The sequence below is a fragment of the Callithrix jacchus genome, chromosome 21, assembly GCF_049354715.1.
Source record: "Callithrix jacchus isolate 240 chromosome 21, calJac240_pri, whole genome shotgun sequence".
Classification (NCBI taxonomy): Eukaryota; Metazoa; Chordata; class Mammalia; order Primates; family Cebidae; genus Callithrix; species Callithrix jacchus.
In genome coordinates, this window is record NC_133522.1 from 37432334 (window position 1) to 37448136 (window position 15803).

The following is a 15803-nucleotide window of genomic DNA, read 5'->3' on the forward strand; positions in this document are numbered from 1 at the left end:
GACATCAACTTTTTGTGAAATATTGTCAGAGGCATTTGAACCACAGCAACTCCATCTTTAGCTGGGTTAAATAAGGCTGAAACCTACTGGTCTGCATTTCCAGACCAGTTAAGGCATTCTAAGTCATGGGATGAGATAGGAGGCCAGCACCAAGATACAGGTCAAAAAGACCTCACTGAAAAAAGAAGTTGCAGTGAAAAAGCCGGCTAAAAGCCACCAAAACCAAGAAGGTGATGAGAGTGACCTCTGGTCATCCTCATTGCTACACTCCCACCAGCACCATGATAGCTTACAATGGCATGGCAATGTCAGGAAATTACCCTATATGGTCTAGAAAGGGGAGGCATGGGCCAGGCGTGGTGGCTCACACCTGTAATCCCAGCACTTTGGGAGGCCAAGGCAGGCAGATCACCTGAGGTCAGGAGTTCAAGACCAGCCTGCCAACATGGTGAAACCCCATCTCTACTAAAATACAAAAATTAAGTGGGCATGATGGTGGGTGCCTGTAATCCCAGCCACTGAGGAGGCTGTGGTGGGAGGATCGCTGGAACCCAGGAGGTGGAGGTTGCAGTGAGCCAAGATCACACCATTGCATTCCAGCCTAAGTGACAAGAGCAAAACTCAAAAGAAAGAAAAGGCAAGAAAGGTAGGAAGGGGAAGGGGAAGGGGAAGGGAAAGGGAAAGGGGAAGGGGAAGGGGAAGGGGAAGGGGAAGGGGAAGGGGAAGGAAGGAGTGGCATGAATGATCTACTCCCTGTTTAGCATATAATCAAGAAATAACTACAAAATTGAGCAACCGGCAGCCCTCGGGACTGCTCTGTCTATGCTTTAATTACTTCACTTTCTTAATAAACTTGCTTTCACTTTATAGACTCTACCTGTGCGAGATCCAAGAACCCTCTCTTGGGGTCTGGATCAGGACCCCTTTCCTGTAACAATATGACATGCCAAATCAAATGATGTAACATTTGGATACAGGCATAAAACGACAGGCTTAATCAGATAAATTAATAAATAAATACCAGCTACAATACATAGCCCTACAGACTAAGTTATCTCATTATTTTAATGTATCTGTGTATATTAAGGTATTAGAGAACAGAAAGAGGTTACTATGAAATGATTCCCATTTCCCACTCAATCTTCAGTCTCAAGAACCCGCAGTTATTCTCAAAGTAGTGCTCTATTCATAACAGACATGGAAGAAAACGCTGCAAGAGAGTGAAACAGAAGCCCAAGTCAATTACATAGAACTTCCCATTGTTCGCAGGTTTTCTTAGGATGGCAAACATCAAATTCAGAGAAAACGCGTGAAGAATATGCACAGGAAAGAATTTAGGTAAAAGATCCAACTGTAATTTAACATGGAAAATCAATGGACAAGAGCTCCAGGAACACATGGTTATTTTACTTCCTTTTTCTTTTAAAACTCTACCAGTAGAGGTGAAATCACAAATACTACGGCATGTAAAAGAAAGGCCTGAAGGTGGATCACGAGGTCAAGAGATCAAGACCATCCTGGTCAACGTGGTGAAACCCCGTCTCTACTAAAAATACAAAAAATTAGCTGGGCATGGTGGTGCGTGCCTGTAATCCCAGCTACTCAGGAGGCTGAGGCAGGAGAATTGCCTGAACCCAGGAGGCGGAGGTTGCAGTGAGCCGGGATCGCGCCATTGCACTCCAGCCTGGGTAACAAGAGCGAAACTCCGTCTCAAAAAAAAAAAAAAAAAAAGAAAGGCCTGAAGGGCCTCTTTGGGTGGCTTCATCTTGGTAGTTTCTTCCCAGACATTCCCCTGGGGCTGCCCACTGCTGGTAGTTTCAGCAGGTGAGAACCCGACATGAAAACCACTTTGAGCAGGAACACGAAGGAAACTGCCTATTTTGTGGAAAGGAGCCACATACAGGCAGTAAGTATATAAATATTTATGTCTAACCAGAACAGAACAATAAGCAAAGACCGTTCTTCCTTATCTTGGAAAATAGTCTATTTAATCATAAAGTTAGAGACTCATGCTCACACGGAAAGGAGCACGAGTTCTCAGCAAGACCTCATTATTACCCCACAACACGTGCCCTTTCCACAGTTCCCCCAAGGCTTCCTGGTTCGCTCCCTTTCCCCGGGCATCCTCCTTAAACGGCTCTCTGCAAAATTTCCAAATTTCTGAAGCAGTTCCTGAATTGCTTAGGAACTGGAGAAATTAATAAGCAATAGCCCATTTATACTGAAATGGACTCATTACGGTGCCAGCTGCCAATAATTGGCAAGGCTGGATTCTTGCTGGCAAAGGAGGCCTGCAGGCGGCTGTCCTTCCACCTGCATAGCAGAGGCTGATAATGCATTTTCTATACTTTAACAAAATTAGGTATTCAGATAGAATAATTTTTTTCCTCTATCTATATTCTTCTAGTCCCTGAGGTGGGGAGGGGGGGAACAACTTTATAGGGAGAAAGGGCATTATTTTAAAAACACGAAGAAAAACAAAATGGAATCGATTTGGTGTAACTTCTTTCTGATTTGGTGGGGAAAAGATTTGCCTATGACCCTGACTGTGAAACAGATCCACAATCAGCAGACATGCTAAGGTCGCAATGTGCCAACAAGTATGTATCCATTTCCCTTCCAGCAAGTTAATGGCATCGTGGCCTTGGAAATGGATGCCCCCATGGCAATTTGGGAACTACTAGTACTATGGATTTTCTCCAAGAGCTACGAAGCACTCAGTTTCGCTGGGAGACAGCTATGTACCAAGCTCAGTGTTGGGAGTCCAAGCGAGGAGGAGGAGTCGTGCTGCATCCGGTGGCATCTTGGCTTTGCAAGTCAAATCTTCACTTTCCGCATGACTTGGGGCAAACCCTAAATGTCCTATCCCTCTAACAAGTGGGGACGATAAGATTCCTAAATCACTGGGTTGTCAGGAGCATTAAATGAGATCATGTATGTTACACAGTTTGCCTCGTGCCTATGCCATAATCAGTTCTCAATAAACATTAACTATTATTTCCACTACGATTTAAAATGTTTAAACCATAAGGAATGTGCTACAGAATGGGCCACTATTATGCAGGCTCCCTTAGTAAAATGATACCTAATTCATTGAAACTGAATTGTATGTTATAAATTGGATGAAATCAGTCACCTTAAATTTGTTGTGGAACAAGAGGGAGAATTACCTAATCCAGGTAGAAGATGCATGCGGTCTACTGGTCAATTGGCTGCAGTTCACACACACACAACCATACTGATGAAATCCAGCAATACCAGTATGTCTGCTTACATTACGTTAACATGACCCTAGGGAAGTGAATGTTGAAATTACCGAGCTATTCAGTCTCACTCTGAGGCATCCTTGATATGGTTTGGCTGTGTCCCCACCCAAATCTCATCTTGAATTGTAGCTCCCACAATTCCCACATATCATGGGAGGGACCCAGTAAAAGGTAGTTGAATCATGGGGGTGGGTGTTTCTCCTGTTGTTCTCCCAATTGGTGAGTGGGTCTCACGAGACTTGATGGTTTTAAAAAGAGGAGTTCCGTGTAGAAGCTATCTCTTTGCCTGCGGTCATCCAGGTAAGATGGGACTTTCTCCTCCTTGCTTTCCACCAGGGTCGTGAGGCCTCCCCAGCCACGTGGAACTGTGAGTCCAATTAAACCTCTTTCTTCTGTAAATTACCCAGTCTCGGGTATGTCTATCAGCAGAGTGAAAACGGACTAATACAATCCTCAATTCGTATGGCCACTTTCTGTGTCACGTGTCAAATAACCAGTTTTCACAGGAAAATGTGTATACTGGAAGTGAGGAAGGTATTACCAAAACTAATCTCAGGTTTCAAATACCCACAAAAAATGGATAGGGCTGAGAAGTCCCACTGCTCCACGCTGTAATATGATTTAAGATGAAAATTCGGTGTCTGAAAGTGTGTCCATGACATTTAATCCTTGGCTTTTCCCAAAATGTCTGCTAGACTAGAGGTTTCTTTTTCATCTTCAAAGTGTCAAAGACACTTGGGGGTGGGGGGTGGAGGACAGATACAGTAGCTCATCCCTGTGGTTTGGGAGGTTGAGGTGGGAGGATGGCTTGGGGACAGGAGTTTAAGACCAGCCTGGGCAAAATAGTGAGACCCGACCCCCCAATCTCTACAAAAAATTTAAAAAATTAGCTGGGCATGGTGGTGTATGTGTGTTCCCAGATACATGGGGAGGCTGCATCAAAGGATTTCTTGAGGCCAGGAGTTTGAGGTCATAGCCTGGGCAACAGAGTGAGACCCTAACTCAAAAAACAAATAACAACCACAAAAACACACTCCTAAGGGACATTCTGTCATTTTCAAGTCCTTTCAAGTTTCAGGGACCAGTGTATAGACAAAAGGATACTATATTGTGTTTGCCCTCGAAATACGCAAGTTCAATTACCAGGTGCTATTACTTCATAAATTATGTGATTTTCTGATAGTAAATTACCCATTCTGAAAACCATCAGAAAAAATGAGGATGTAATATTGTGTCTTACCAATACTTACATCTAATGTCTTTTCTTATAGGAAACAAGTAGATAATCAACATGTAACACCATTAACTTTAAAATTTATATAAGTATGTTAATTCTTACTGTGTTTACAATGATTTAGTGCCCCCAAATTTTCCATTAACTAGTAGGTTAATGACAATCAGGAAGTTTTTCTTTATACTGAGCTTAAACAAAGGGAGCAGAGGTCTTGAATCAAAATCCTAAACATTTATTTCATATGCAATAAGCACCAACAGGCTTTAGCTTTTAATAGTCATACTTAGACCCCAAATCAGTATTGACAGATGAATAGATGGATGGCAGATGAGTAGATGGATAACTGAATGGAGGGATGGAGGGAGGGAGGGAGGGAGGGATGGATGGATGGATGGATGGTTGGATAATAGATATACAGATGAATATTGGATGGATGGGTGGTGGATGGAGATAGAGATATGGATGAATGGTAGATGAGTAGATGGACGGATAGAGGGATAGATGGATGGTAGATGGGCAGGTGGATGGATGTAGATGGATGGACCTAGTGCATCAGAAAATTTTAAATGGTTCAGAAATTAAAGAAATTTCATCAGTCACTTTTTAAGCTGTTATTTAAGAAAAAATTTGGGAATGACTTCCAAGGATGCCCAATTTAAAAAGTAATAAGAGGATTAAGGGTAACCATGCATATCCTACTGAGCCACATACCTAGCTCCATTTAACAGTAAGCTTTATAACAGCCAAGTCAAATAGAAAAAAACATGGCAGTTGTAAAATTCACAATGTCCAAATTGACGGTTCCAAAGAAGCACCAAAGTTTTTGGTGCTTGGATCAGACAGGAGTCCACACTGGGGGTCCTCTGAGGACACTGTGATGCGATGAGCAACGCCCTGGACCTCATCCTTCCACCAAAGCTCAGTGACAAATTTCACAGGAATGTTTCTTGTCTTAACAATTATTTTTTTAAAAAGTCGCAATTCAGCAGCAAGCAGCCATCCTGAAGACGCAGGATACTGCTGCAGAGTGGACAGACAGTGTTCCTTCCAGGAAATTCCTCTTGAGCACTGTCTGCCCTCCAGAGTACAGAAGCATGACTGAGGGGGAGTGACCTCGAGACGGGCTCGCTGGCTCACAGCTGATTGCAGCTAGAACATGCTGACAGATGACCACACCCCATCTGGTGTAAAGCCACTGTTCCGCCAAGGGTGTGTTTGTCTGGCTTCTGTGAAAGCTGAGATGGCAACAAGGATTCACGCACAAAGCAGAGCTGCCCCCGCTTCCCAATGATGGCCCTGGGGCAGGGCCAGGACTCCCAGTGAAAAACCAATGCCAGCCAGGCGCAGTGGGTCACGGCTGTAATCCCAGCACATTGGGAGGCAGGTGGATCACACGGTCAAAAGATCGAGACCATCCTGGCCAACAAGGTGAAACCCCATCTCTACTAAAAATACAAAAATTAGCTAGGCACGGTGGCGCGCGCAGGTAGTCCCAGCTATTCAGGAGTCTGAGGCAGGGGAATCGCTTGAACCTGGGAGGCGGAAGTTGCAATGAGCCGAGATTGCGCCACTGCACTCCAAGCCTGGCGACAGAGCGAGACTCCAAAAAAAAAAAAATCCCTCCAAACAGATGAATGAGCCATGGTAAGGGGCCCAAGTTCCCATTCCATAAAGTATGAATGAAAGTTTTAGCCCAGCCATTTTTTTACGGCAGATATAAAAAGACACCCAAATAAGAAAAAATTAAAAAGTTCCCAGAAGTTTCCACGTCCACAGACTGCCCTAGTTTTGATCAATTACTTCCTAATGTATCTAAATATATCCTAAATAAGCAAGAAAGCATGTTCATAGAATCAGTATGTTTAAGGATAAGTCGGGAACTATAAAATCATAGCTTTAATCTTCAAGTAGTGAATCTTTGGCAATACTTAACCAACAGATTCAGCCAGGACAGACATTGCCGTATTTCTTAGGAGTAAGTCGGTACCTTCCAAAGCGAAGTTAGTATGTTCCACCTGAACTCAGGCAAGCGACCATTGATGGACAGCTGACTATCCGGCTACCACTGTGTTCATGGCTTCAGGCCAAAATACGCTTTAGACTTCCCCTAAGTTCTTGGGGTTGATCACCTCGCAACTATACCTCTTCACTGACAGCGGCCAACACACTGCAACGCTGACACCACGTCATTTCCCGAAAAGCTCGCTCCCAACAGGGTTTGGAAGTCACCAGACCTCCAGGGCTGTGTCACACAGCCGGTGTCCACATCTCCCAAATATCCATAGAGCCTGACCCTACTAATGCTTCAAATGAGGCCCCAGCTCGCTAAAATAGATGTAATAACTTTTTCAGGACACACCAGGAGAATCACGTGCTTTCTCCAAAATCCAAGCAGCATCCTTTTCCCATTTCTTAAAGCCGCAAAGCTACTCAACATTTGGGAATTCCACCCATTCCGAGAGTAGTGACCATGGAATCCTGGAACCCAGCTTTGGGCTCGCTCTTGGCTCCTAAATTCCAAGTTTCAGTCATATCAAAAAAGCACACCCATGTCACCGTAAGGCAGGGTAGAACACGTGATCCCCAAAGAAAACAGAAATGGAGCTGAATGTAATTAACTTCTAATGCTTAGATCTGTCCTTTGCTATTTCATGACATTACGGCTTAACTTACATGGTGTTCCCTGTGAGAGAACTAGGCTATCTAAGCTCATGCAAGACAGTGGGAGAGGACGTGTTCATCCTCAGTGTTTTCATACCTCCCATGAAACACAGGCAAGTAATCCTTAAACCACACACCAAAATACTCATCTCAAGAACATACCAACACCTTAGTTTAGAAGAGATGTCAAAACCAAATCTCTTTACCCAAGTACTCATTTTCCAAAATTGGGCCACCCTTAGGTATCTTCCCTTAAACAGAGCTCCCTCCTACTCCCATGTAAGCTGTAGAAACCACACCAGGCACAGGAGGAAGCCACATTTCCTGGGACACATGGCAGGGTGGGTGGAGGGTAAAGAGAACTCCTCTTTCACTGTCAAAGACTCAAGCTCCAGGAAATTTTCTTGAGGGGAGGAGGATGGAGTCTTGCTCTGTCACCCAGGCTGGAGTACAGTGGTACGGTTGATCTTGGCTCACTGCAACCTCCAACTCTCCTGTTCAAGCGATTCTCTTGCCTCAACATCCTCAGTACCTGGGACTACAAGCATGTGCCACACACTTGGCTAATTTTTTTTGGTATCTTTTTAGTACTGATGGGGTTTCACCATGATAGCCAGGCTGGTCTTGAACTCCTGACCTCAAATGATCTGCCCACCTTGCCCTCCCAAAGTGAGGAATCTGGTTCTAATTCTGTTTTCCAAGCATGAGGTTCAGCCTTGAGCCAGCCTGAAGACAAGGGAGTCTCTATTCTAAGGGACATGGCCCTACATGGGAAGTCGGGGAAAAAGGCACCACAAGGGACTCTCAGACTCAGCAGCTTCTATCTACCTCCATGATACTCTCCAGACCTGCCCCAGTGACCCAAAACAGGAAAGTACAACCACAATTTTCCTGATGGCCTCTGACCTCTACAGCCTGGCTTCCCCTAATCTGTTCTCTTACCATGCTGCCAAGAGGAAAGTCTTCAGCCAAAAATCAAGTCAGGATATCAAGGGGTCCCCTTCCTTCAACAAGAAGCAGACCAAGATGTGGTCCTCAACCATGATTTCATTCCCCAAGCCAGTTCCCTGACCCAGAGCTGCCTTGTGCGGCCACTCTGGAATCAGGGAAGAGCTGGGGGTGAGGGTATGAGGCCATGCACTCAAGAGGGCAGCGTGGCAACTAAGCCTGTTGGCAACAAGGTCTGGGACTGCCTGCATCCAACAACAGAAAAGATATCCCAAGCCCCGCTGGAGAGGTCACAGGGACGGGGTGTGAAAATCTGCCTTGTTGTCCCTGGATGCTTTGAGCCTAAAGGGCCCATCCAAAAAGAATTCCTCCCCGCCATGGAATTGCTGCTTCCACCTTGGGTCTGTCTCTGCTGCTGCTGCACTTGTGTTGATGTCATGAAATCCTTTTAACAGAACACGGTTAAAGAGAGATGTCAGGCCAGGAGCAGTGGCTCATGCCTGTAATCCCAGCATTTTGGGAGGCCAAAGTGGGTGGATAACTTGAGGTCAGGAATTAGAGTACAGTCTGTCAAACATGGTAAAATCCCGTCTCTACTAAAAATACAAAAAAAATTAGCTGGGCACTATGGCAGGTAACTGTAATCCCAGCTACTCAGGAGGCTGAGGCAGGAGAATCGCTTGAACCCAGGAGGTGGAGGCTGCAGTGAGCCAAAATTGCGCCACTGCACTCCAGACAGCCACAGAACAAGACCCTGTCTCAATAAATAAAATAAATTAAATAGAGATTTCAATCCTCTAGATAATGTGAACGCTTTTAAGGCTATGACACTGTAAGTGGAGAGGAAGGAAGAGAATCTATAAAGTATGTAAGTGTGTGTATGTATTGATAAGCAACTTAATTTAATAACTAAAAGGCACTGATATGATAGTTGGGAAATGAGAACTGCCACATGCAAAAAGTGAAATTGTAATAGGATCGTGTGTTGCGCTGTTGCTGGGGGACATTATGAGCTTCAACCTTGATATGTGTTTAGATGGCATAACCTAACAGAAGGATTTTAATCAAAGACTAAGTAAAACATCACAGTGCAGCAAAGAATACTGCGCCTTAAAGTTAATGATTTTTTAGAAATATTTAAAGGATCCAGGCACCGTGGCTCATGCCTGTAATCCTATCATGCTGGGAGGCTGAGGCGGGACGATGACTTGAGCCCAGGAGTCCGAGACCAGTCTGGGCAACATGATGAGACCTTATCTCTATTTCTTTAAAATAATAATAATAATAATTAAAGGACCAGGCTTGGTGGCTCACGCCTCCAATCCTAGCACTTTGGGAGGCCAAAACAGGAAGATCACTTGAGATCACAAGTTCGAGATCAGCCTGGGCAGCACTACAAGACATCATCTCTACAAAAAGTAAAAAAAATTAGCTGGGTGTGGCAGCATGTACCTGTAGTCCCAGGTACTGGGGTGGCTGAGCAGGGAGGATCACTTAAGCCCAGGAGATCAAGGCTGCAGTGAGTTTCAGCTGCACCATGCTACTCCACCCCAAGCAACAGAGACACCCTGTCTCAACAAGTGTGTGTGTGTGCGCACGTGTGTGTGGGTGTGTGTGCGTGTGTGTGCACGCGTGCGTGTGCGTGTGTGTGCATGCGCACGTGTGTGTACGTGTGTGCGTGTGCGTGTTTATTTACAGGACTTCTTCCCACAGATTTTCAAAATAGAGGTGATTCTTTACCCATAAATGCTCATCTTTTAAAAGAGAAGAACTGAGGTTGAAATTTGAGGACTTTGTCAGAGGTACCACAAGACAGTGACGCAACCACGGTCAGAACACCTTGAGTCTCGAGTCTCTCCCTCAGCACTTAATCCCAAATTCTCCTTTACTCACTTGTCATTTTAAAATAAAACAAACAAACAAACAAAAAAACACTTTCAAAATGATCAAGTTTTTATTTGCAAATGATTTCAAGTTGTTTCACAGTTATTAACACTACAAGCACTAACACGTAAAAAACATCATTCTTTATTTCATTGATTTTAAGAAACATTGTTTTTCACTTTTAACACCTCTGAAATTAGACATATCTTACAATCACAATGGTGTATTGGGATTTAGTCAGTGCCACTTTCTCTGCTTCTTAGTGGTATGCAAAATAGTGGTGCATTTTACAAGTGACAGCATTTTATGAAATAGAGTATATAAAAATAGACCTCTAAATAGCTACACTTAGGACTATCTAAAAACTGCTTACAAATTGTTTGGGTAAGACAGAGTATCTATGTAAAATTTTACTGAGTATCACAAATTCAGTTCAACTCAACCAACAATTTTCCTGGACACCTGTTATATCTTTGGAATGAGGAGGCTGGGCGCGATGGCTCACGTCTGTAATCCCAGCACTTTGGGAGGCTGAGGCGGGTGGATCACAAGGTCAAGAGATCGAGACCATCCTGGTCAACATGGTGAAACCCCATCTCTACTAAAAATACAAAAAATTAGCTAGGCATGGTGGTACGTGCCTGTAATCCCAGCTACTTGGGAGGCTGAGGCAGGAGAATTGCCTGAACCCAGAAGGCGGAGGTTGCAGTGAGCCGAGATCATGCCATTGCACTCCAGTCTGGGTAACAAGAGCGAAACTCCGTCTCAAAAAAAAAAGAAGTGGAATGAGGAAATAGACTATTTATGAGGTCTACAATCTGGGGAGACAGTGGGCAATTACCCATTCAGACAGGGCTGTGACCACTAGTCTGGCAATTAATAGTGAAGGATGTGGCTGGGCATGGTGGCTCTCAGCACTTTGGGAGGCTAAGGCAGGTGGATCACCTGAGGTCGGGAGTTTGAGATCAGCCCCAATAGGGAGAAACACCGTCTCTACTAAAAATACAAAATTGCTGGGTGTGTTGGGACATGCCTATAATCCCAGTTACTCAGGAGGCTGAGGCAGAACATCACTTGAACCCAGGAGGCAGAGGTCATGGTGAGCCAAAATCAAGCCATTGCACTCCAGACTGGGCAACAAGCGCAAGACTCCATCTTAAAAAAAAAAAAGTGAAGGATGTGAAGAAATAGACTAATTCTGCAAGGAGAGGCTATCAGTTGAATCTGGTTCTGAAAGGTTAAAAGGATTTGGCTTACCTTAGGTGGATGGGAAGAAATGAACAGGGATAGGAGATAGTTTACACATGAGAAGGACAGAAAATTCCAGTAAAAGAGAAGGGTATAAGCAAAGACTCTGAAGAATGAAAGTATCATTAGCCCAATATTGTAGGCAGGCAAGTGCATGGGAAAAAGCTGGAGGTGATGAACCTAAAAAGATGGGCTGGGGATATGGATGTTACAGAAAGGAACTGAACGTTATTATGTTTGATGGGATTACGTGATGAGATTTTTCTTTTTTTTTTTTTTTTTAGATGCAATCTTGCTCAGTCACCCAGGCTAGAGTGCAGTGGCACGATCTCACCTCACTATTACAGGAGTTACATGATCAAACACAGTTTTCCCTCCTGTTAGCTTGGAAGAGAAGGGGAAGAATTATTGCAAGCAAGCAATCACATGGGATGGCCCAACTGGGACAATGAGTGCCCTGTCGTAGTGAGAATGACAGGATCACCAGCACTCGGTGGCCACATACATCCTCTGCGGAAAGAAGAAGGGAGAACGAGGAGGCATAGACTTCTCTGAAGTTCCTGGTTTGGTAACTGAAAACGTGGAAGGAGACAATAACACCTTCCACTCTGAGGTATAATCAAGCACCCGATTCAAATGTTATCCCTGAGAGGCCACAATTCACTGACAGCGATCGTACTGGAAATTCAGTGACCATTCCACAAAGGACCTCAAAATCAAAGGAATGAAAACCCACTAGAACAGCAATACAATAAAAAAAAAAAAAAAAAAAACCTCCTGTCTTAGTGTGTTTGGGCTGCTATAACAAAATACCATACATTGAGTAATTTATAAACAACAGAAATGTAGCTCACAGTTCTAGGGGCTGGGAAGTCCAAGTTCAAGTTGCAGCAGATTCAGCATCTGATGAGGGCCTGTTTCTCACAGAGTATGTTGTACCTTCCTGCTACGTCGTCTCCTGGTGAAAGGGGCAAACAGGCTCCCTGAGGCCTCTTTTATAAGGGCACAAATCCCATTTATGAGGGCAGAGCTCTCATGACCTAATCAGGCCCTAAAGATGCCACCTCATTATACTATCACATTCAGGTATTAGGTTCCACATAGGAATCTACACCGACATTCAGAGCATTACAAATTGTTTCAGTAAAGCCTCCCAAAAAGCTTAGATCAAGAAGGATATTAGAACGGAGACACAAATAATGGACAATTCCAATGTATAATTACAGAACTTAAAACACACACAAAAACAAAAACGAAACCCTCTAATAATCAATGAGAGGTTAGAAGTTTCGAACATTATCTCGACCACACTTTTTATGGAGTAAATCAATACCCGTAATAATAAACGGATTTAATGGCATCAATAATTTGATGCAAAAATAAAAATAGGATGCCTCAGCCTTGGTGTCATAAAGTTAAAAAGTAAATCAGATTTGGGTTCAGCCTCCAAAATACTCTTGAGCTGCAGGAAACCCACTCTTATTATTTAAATAAGATCACTGAATGCAGGCGGTGTACAAATCACAGTGCTATATATCTGCAATGCATAAATAAGTGTGCCCAAGTGCCACTTAAACACATTTAAGGACAATCATTTAACTTTTCTGTGAGTGCATAAAATAAGAAGTCAATAGCTTCGCAATACCGAGCAGATCTCAGGTGATGCCGTGGTTTATGTGAGTGACCAGGACGGGAAAGAAGGAGAGTGGAGCCCATGGCAATGAGCACAGAGGGATGGCTAGAAAGACATGGTTAACTATACGTCACAAGTGACTCAGCCCAACTCCCCTGAGCACCCATTCGTTCCGAAGTTAGGAGGATGGTCTGGAAGTTTTTGTGCTCCCCACTCCTGAAAAGAAGTCTGTGTTTCTTTAACTTGCTCAAGTGGAAACCCACAAGTATCACAATGTTAACCACCATGAGATTTTTCTCCATGGGTATTCTTTTTTCAGTATATAGGTGATTCAATTAAGGCAAGTACCACTGAGCTGGACCCCAGAAAAGTAACCTAACTTCTCTGTAAAGCCGGTGCAAGAGTTTTTGCCTGTGCAACAATTCACGTTCATCGTAGCCAAATGACAAACTGGGAGAGAATAAAAAGCATATGAAGTCATTGCAAAGCAGATTTGTTAAAGTAGAAGAAAAAAAAATCAAAGAGTCCATATTCTCCTCCCCAAAATCATAAGAGGGTAATCAGCCTCTTTTAACATAAAGGCTGTTCCTGGGGAGTCATGGGAACGTTTCTCAAACACTGATACATCAAAGTCCTCATGCAGAAACCAATACACAAAGTCACAAAGCAAATCTGTTTCTTATATGACAGCAACTGGCTTTAAAAGCTTGACGTTCACTGCCAAGAAATATCTATGGGACCACACACAATGCAAGGGAAAGAGACACTGGGCTTGCCTTCTGAGAATCAATGAGTACACTCCTGTCCAGGGCATTATGATGCAAACGGTTCTACTGGCATCCATGCCCACCCAAAAGAGTATGCCTACCACTGCTTATTTAATGTATAGATTATATACATGAAGTACTGTCCAAATACATTATGCACAGTTCAATTTTCTGTATATATTTATAAAGCACAAAATTTATTTGAACCAACCGAAATACACAAAAATCTAAAGGCAAACAAAAAAAAAAGAAATATAAGTTTTGAAATCTCCTTCCATGCCCTGATGAATTCATCTGCATATTCATCTGATATTGAAGGCCACTGCTCAAGGAAATACAAGGCCGATCTGGAACCTACCAAAATAATCGGGAAAGGCAACATGTGGAGAACTCAGGCTCAAAAAAAAAACAAAACATCTGCCGGGCACAGTGGCTCACACCTGTAATCCCAGCACTTTGGGAAGCCAAGGCAGGCGGATCACCTGAGGTCAGGAGTTCAAGACCAGCCTGGCCAACATGGTGAAACCTCATCTCTAGTTAAAAGAATACAAAAATTAGCCAGGCATGGTGGCACATGCCTGTAATCCCAGCTACTTTGGAGGCTGAGGCAGAAGAATCACTTGAACCCGGGAGGCAGAGGTTGCAGTGAGCTGAGATCATGCCACTCCACACCAGCCTGGGCAACAGAGCAAGACTCAGTCTCGGAAAAAAAAGCCAGATAGTGGAATAGCTTTTCACCAAAGAGGATATGTTTTCTGCTGCTGGAGAGTGCTTTTGCAACTTGCAAACCCCACCTGAGTTTCCTCAGTTTCCCCATCTGTACAGTCAAAATTTTATCTATGTTTTGGCCTTACTACGAAGTCACAGCACGTATGAGGGCCAAAATCTCCCCGATTATTCAGGAAGGTGGCACATCACCATTCAGGAGACATGTACTGAAATCCTCTGGCTGCTCTGAAACCATCTACTGCTCACTAGGGACCATTCAATCCAGTTGTGATTTTGCAACAACGATAACAACAAATTACCCCTTCACCAGTTGTTAACAAAACCGCACCGTATGTAGAAAAAGAAACTATAGGACAGAAGGATGCATCCCCACCCACCACAAGACCAGACAATACAGCATATTGTGATTCACTGAGATGCAGTCAATAAAAAACACCTTTCTGACCATGACTGCACAGCTCATTGTGGGGGCAGCCAGGGTAAGTAGCCAAGAAATTTCAGTTGTATAGTCTGGAAGAATAAAGGCTAACAATAACGAGCATGAAAAATTATTTTTAAAGATTTTATATATAAAACTTTTGTCCTCCTCATAGACAGAAAAAAAAAAAAAAAAGCTTCATTTTCCGGAAACCTCTCCCTGGCCAGCTTCCAATCCAGAAAGGCACTGCTGATGATGGAAGGAGCTCTCCTTAGGAGCTCATATGGCTGTGGCCTCCCATCTGCATCTGCTCTTACTGATATGCACCCCTCCAAAATACACACCCTCCCCATGAATTCTATGCCTTTATCTATTTATTTATTTATTGGGATAGAGTCTCGCTCTGTTGCCCATTCAATAATGCAATGGCGAGATCTCGACTCACTGGCACCTCCACTTCCCAGGTTCAAGTTGTTCTCCTGCCTCAGCCTCCCGAGTAGCTGGGACTACAGACATGTGCTAAAACATCCGGCTAATTTTTGTATTTTTAGTGGAGATGGGGTTTCACCATGTTGACCAGGCTGGTCTCGAACTCCTGACCTCAGGTGATCTGCCTGCCTCAGCCTCCCAAAGTGCTGGGATTAGAGGCGTGAGTCACTGCACCTGGCCGAATTCCATGCCTGTATACCCCTCAGATATTTCTCTTACCCCAACTGTAGGTTCTGCCCACAGCCTTCTACCTGGCTCCATCTAGCTCCTTCCAGACTCTCCTTCTTCAGCACAAATCCCTCTTTCTCACCTCCTGGGGTTGTCCCACTGATGATTTACCACTTAGGCTGATAACCTTCCACCCTTATGATTCACCGTTATGAGGGCAGTGTGATTGAAAAATGAAACACACGCTTAGGATCTGAGAGACCTGACCCTAATCTGCCACTCAATGCATCTGTGACCTTAAGCCAGCGCTTCACATCCCTATGAACCACTTTCTCCATCTGCATAACACGATTCCTGC

The 15803-nt window shown here is 43.9% G+C and overlaps 1 protein-coding gene across 16 annotated transcripts in view; it reads right to left on the minus strand.

Moving 5' to 3' along the window:
* TIAM1 (TIAM Rac1 associated GEF 1) overlaps positions 1 to 15803 on the minus strand; it is a 449049-nt gene that overhangs the window by 174108 nt on the left and 259138 nt on the right. For 3 of the 16 annotated variants that reach the window (XM_035283114.3, XM_078358815.1, XM_035283117.3), the window contains one exon: positions 12096 to 12199. The exons of the other annotated variants lie outside the window; for them this stretch is intronic. The gene's annotated coding sequence lies outside the window, so the exon portion shown is untranslated. The remainder of the gene's footprint in view (positions 1 to 12095; positions 12200 to 15803) is intronic. 16 annotated transcript variants of the gene reach the window in all.